The following is a 5,833-nucleotide window of genomic DNA, read 5'->3' on the forward strand; positions in this document are numbered from 1 at the left end:
AATAATATATTTCCATATATTTTATAAGTACATATGTTTATGCATGTATGTTATGTATACTGTTTTTTTTAGCGTCTAATTTTATTTCTAAAACAATAATAAACACGTGGCGGGCCGCAAATGGCCCCCGGCCCGCACTTTTTGGTTCTGTTAAACAAGGGTGCACAAACATTTCAAAAAATATAGTTTGTTATATTTTTTAATGACATTTGAATATTTTCGAATTAGACCAGTCCAGGGTGGACCCCCGCCTCTCGCCCATAGGCTCCAGCACTCCCCCGCCACCCTGGTGAGGATAAGCGGCATAGAAGTTGGATGGATGGGTTTTTGAATTAATTTCAAATACTTTGTAAAAAGGCTAAAAAGACAAAGTTTTGTGTTATTATTAGTTATGAATATCAGCATCAATTTTCCTATTTTTGCTGCTGTGTTTTTAGTGTCTACATTTATTTGTACAAGGTGCCGCGGGCCAACAATTACACTTTGGACGCCCCTGATTTGCCTCGTCGCATCTTCTTGTTCGTGTTTGTAGCCACTTTCTTCCTTTATGGGGGGTTGGGGGTAGCATCATCAGCTGACTGCCCACTGTTACCTGACGCAGGCGGGCCTGTAGCCATGATTTGATCGAGAGAGCCGATTATGAAGCATGACCATCGTTCCGGCAAATATTGACATGGAAACAGCGAGCAAGCGAGTAACCCCACGGCTCACAGCTCCTTTCTTGCCATTCCGGTTGCTCCATTGGCCAACACACACACACATGCACACACACGCACGCACGTCATGTATGGCTTAAAGATGTCGTCATGCATACACACTCAGGCTTACACGGCGTAAAAGCTCAAGTCAATGTTGGCTCATCAACGTCTTTTCTCCTCTTTTTATGTGCTCGTCTGTGATTGGTGTTTATTTACTTAAGAGAGTACAAGTTTGGAAGTCCTCGTGCACGTGAACCTGCATAGGAGCCAAGATGGAAGAAGACGAAAGAAGAAAAAGAGATAACACAGTTGTGGGCCACTGAAGCCGGAATTTCCAGCCAATCCCGTTTGTTATTTATCTTCAGCAAAGTTTGTCAATTCCCTGCTTTGATTCGGACCCACATCTCCCGCCCCTCTGGTGGCCCGCTCCCGCACATGCTCCCCACATAATTTATGACTGCCTCTGGTCCTGATGACAGATTATTAAAAGTAGAATTAGTTTTGTGCCGGGGATTTTTCCTGTGGGAATTGGGAAGGCAGGGCTCTCCGTGGAAGGTCTCTGACGAGGTCTCCATTACTAATAGAGGCACACTCTCTTTTTTCTTCCCTGTGTGACGGCAAAGCGAGAAGACTAATGATTTGAATTTACTGTGGCAGGCGTCACGTGCTGTGAAAGGCAGCACTGGAGGAGAGGAGAGGTTAAGTTCTTCCCCGTGGAGAGGTTTATTGGATTGTTTAGCACCAGAAGGATAATGTTTTTGTCATCGACTGCTGCTGCTACAAGGAAGCTGCAAGCAAATCTGCCACCGCGTGTGAAGTAAGGTCACATGTATGACAGCAAGGAAAGACATCTTCAACCCTCCCTGGCAAATCATCATTGGCACACTTTGGCTTCAGTCAAAATATATTTGACAAAAAATGCTTTCTCTCTCATTTGGAACAACTTCTTTGTGCATGTCAAGGAAATCCATCTGTTCCAGGCTCAAACCTTCACAAGCAATGTAACATTTTTACCACAACAGCCATACAACATGAATAACGAGACTTTTATGTCAACCAAACAAACTACAAGGCCCACGAGGCCTTCTTGGCTTAGACTACACGCTATTTACATCAGCACGTGATTAGGATGGTTACATTCATGATCAATTCATATTTGGAATGATAATCAATAATCCTATGATTAATAATACAATACAAATACATATGTATACATTTCATGAAACGGACTGTATGCAGCATTGAAACGTATGAATACCAGCTGGCTCGGGTCGTCTTTCAACCTGAAGGTGGAAAGTGTCCTTGGGCAAGATACTCAACCCCCAGCTGCTCCTGATGTTGCGTCATCAGTCGGTAAAAGTGCTAACAGTGTCTCGCAACTGAAGGTTGCTGGTTCGATCCTCTCTCCCTGGGACCATTTATTATTATTTTAATTCTGCCTAACAAAAATTTTTATGCGGTTTAATTTGTAATTGTGAAAAATATTGAACCATTTTTACATATTTACATGACATTTTATATGAACAAATAATAGTTTCAAAATAAATTGAAATGTATCTTTAATAATGACAATACGTGTGATTTGTGGGGCAGAACGTAAGTGGTACTAACAGATGCCAAGGTAAAAACAAGAAGACAACCCCCCCCCCAAAAAAAACAATAGAAGTCACGTAAAAATGAGCAACTAGGCCTTTTTGAATATGAAGGCGTCATATTGAATGAAAGTCGTTGCTCATTTATCAGTGAGTAGCTAGGCCCTTTCCTGCATTATCTCACACTGAGTTCCATTTCCTTTTCTATGGTTATCATCACAACTATATATTCTGTGGCGGCATCACAAAAGCAAGCGCAAACCACGCTGGATTAGATGCTCACAAGATGTGCATGGTGGCTGATTTTCAAGTTTCCTTTGAATTTTGAGGCATCTTTACATAAAATTGTGACTGAACTCCAACGCGTGTTACTTTTGCGGCACCACAACACGTAAGGAATATTTGTGCTCCCCCCAAAGCTGCTGCCAAGTCGCCCATCCTCTCCTTTCAGCAACTCTTCTCCGCCATGTTCCTCCTCCTGTGCTGACACAAAAAGGGAATGTCGGCTTTCAATTCTCCCCCCTGTTCACCTGATGGCCGTTTGGAGCCTGTTCCCCCAGCGTGTGTCTGCAGCCTGGGAAGCAGAGGGGAGTCTCAGCACAGCTGAGAGGCTCGGCTTAATCTTATGCATCATTAAGCACTCAGCGGCACACCGCAGCTCCTCATATACATCATCCACGCTTAATAAACATAATGATGACATAAGATGTAATTCCAGATGAATTTTCATTTTATAGGGAAATGGAGAATTCCTGTAGTAAGGGAAGGGGGGGAGAAGGGACAAAAAGAGGGGAGAGAAAAAGTGAATTATCTTGAAGTACAGAATAAGTGATGTTTTTGCTCCACAAGATGGATTGTGGCTTTCTGGGGACACTTGAAGTGGGAGGGAGGGGTTAGAAAGGTGAGGGGGCAGAGGGCTGCGGTGGCCCCTGAGTGGAGAGGGGTGGCACCGGAGGGGAGGGAGGCGGAGAAAAATGTTGGTCATTCCGAGTGTTTTAATCGCCGGGCTTGATGGACAGGCTGAGAGGACCTGAGGTGCGGCCATCCGTCACGAGGCGACTGAAATGCTGGGGAGAAGAAGGGTAGAGTTTCCAGGGTTGGGGGTTGGGGGGGGCTGGAAATGGGATTCTGATGAAAGTGGGAGAGAAAGGCCACTGTACACTGTAGAGTCCAACGAGGATTAGTGCCGCGTGTACAGCTGCAGTATCACCTTTTACCGCGCATACGCTGCCATTCAAAACTCCATTGACATTTTCCATCATTTAAAGAACCAACCTTTTTTTTCCTTCTGATGTCATTTTTTCACTCAGGTCACAGTGTTGTTATACTTGGTACTCATGGGACTTTTATTCAGGGAGTCTTCACTATTCGTACAAATAAAGCGTATCCTACAGGGCGCCAACATTCCAACATACACGTCCTCTTCCTGCTTTAAGCTTTTAGTTAGTTTGCTGTAAGCTAACAATGGCAGTTTGGCAAAGTTTAGCTACTGACGTCAGCTATCATCAAATGTAGAACCACACAGTAACTCCAAATTGGAGGTGGCTTCTCTAGGACTGCTTCTTGTACGCACTACGGACAAGTGCACGCATCTGAGAATGAACGCCAATTATTTTGTTTGCGCTTATCAGAAATGTACGACAGCTTTGGGGAGGGCATGGCTCAGGTGGGGGAGTGGTCGTCTCCCAACCTGAAGATTGCTGGTTTGATCCTCTGTCCTCCCCTGATCGTATCAAAGTGTCCTTGGGCAAGATGCTGAACCCCCATTTGCTCCTGATGCTGTGTCGTCAGTTAGTAAATGTGCAGTTAAAGGTCCTTAAAGGTAGAAAAGAACTGTACAAGTGAAGGTCCATTTAGCATTTATTCAAGCCCAAAGTACAGTTCTGGCAATTTTGATGCAGTGTAATTTGTAATTGGGAAAATATGGACAGACATTATTATGGACATACAGTATTGCTAACATATGCTAGCCGGTGGTGGTGGTCCTGTATTTTCTGGTTTCAAAAAAATCTAACTTGGAGCGAGTTGCCTACGCTCCCTTTGATGTGGAGGTTGGATTGTTTACATCAACTACACTGCTCACCCTGTTGATGCTTCTCGCTTTCTAGCTGCACTGCAAACCACACAATTATAACATAGCCTTTCATTCCATCTTTTTTCTCTTCTTATGTATTTTTATATATATCCTTTAATTCTGTCTTTGTTTCTATTCTTATGTATGTTTTTCTATATTCTTTAATTCTAGCTTTTTTCTGTTCTTATGTATTTTTTTCTTTCTCTCTCCCCCTCACACACACTTAAGATGAACTCAACCCTGTTAGACTGTTAGACTAACAGATGAACCTACAAGGGGGGGGGGGGGGGGGGGGGGGGGACAAGTGAGAGGAGGAGATAGATAGCATAATAGGATTTGTAAATTATTACCATATCTGCTATGTTCCAATGGAAATATGAGACACTCCCTCCCCCATCAGTGATTCTTGGCGCATGCAAGATAAACACCCTTAAATCTGCGCTACGTACTCGTCTGATAGATTTCAGGAATAAAAGTTTCAAATGTAATTCCAAAATGTTTGCCATTGAATTGGTAATTGTTTGTATTTGTATTCCAAATACCGCTTGGGAAATACGAAACTACTCAGCTATTGCTGGTTTGTTGGTGGGGTGCAATTCTTCCAGCTGGACCCCATCCCAGACTGCAATGCATGCTTAATGCGGCCCGGATGCCAAAATTAGAATTCATGCTTTATATTAAACAAACAAACACACGTAAACGATGACACACTGCGAGGGGGACATTCTGTATAACTTTAAAGCTGCAGTAAGGAATATTTGTCTTTTTGTTCCCTTTACAGGAGATGTGAACCATGTGACAAAACCAAAATAAAGTTGAACTACTCAACACTGGACGGGGAAACCGTCTGCTTGCTAAAATAAATGTGTCAGTTTAGCATCACACTTTTCCTCTTCGCCATTGCCGCTAACCATGTGACATCACACACGACGATGCTGGTTTTATTTGTGTAATGTTAGCACCTATGCTAACGCTAACACGGCATGAGAGGCAACCAGCTAGGTCCACCAATGCACTAATAAAAAAGCCACTGTCATGCTGGTGCAAACGTACCATCCAGCTAATAGAAATACACACAAATATACTGCTTATTATTATACAGTCACTATTATCATGCTCAATTGGGAATATTCTATAATATTTACCATCCAGCTAATAGAAATACACACAAATATACAGCTTATTATTATACAGTCACTATTATCACGCTCAATTCGGTGTATTCGGATATTTTCGGATATTTCATATCTCAGCTTTTTTCACTGATTGGTTGAAATAAAGCTACCCAGCAATTATTTCGACCTGAAGTGAAGCTATGCTTCCTTGTCTAAAATGAGCGTGTTTAGTGTTAGCAGCAGAAGTGCGATCCACCACCAGTCACCCGTCTTAGCAAGCTCACGCAGCGCCTCTCCTCCGGTGGGCCGGTGCTGCACAAAGGCATTTCTGGATTCAAACCTCAGCATGTTCAG

Source organism: Dunckerocampus dactyliophorus, chromosome 14 (genome assembly GCF_027744805.1).
Source record: "Dunckerocampus dactyliophorus isolate RoL2022-P2 chromosome 14, RoL_Ddac_1.1, whole genome shotgun sequence".
Classification (NCBI taxonomy): domain Eukaryota; kingdom Metazoa; phylum Chordata; class Actinopteri; order Syngnathiformes; family Syngnathidae; genus Dunckerocampus; species Dunckerocampus dactyliophorus.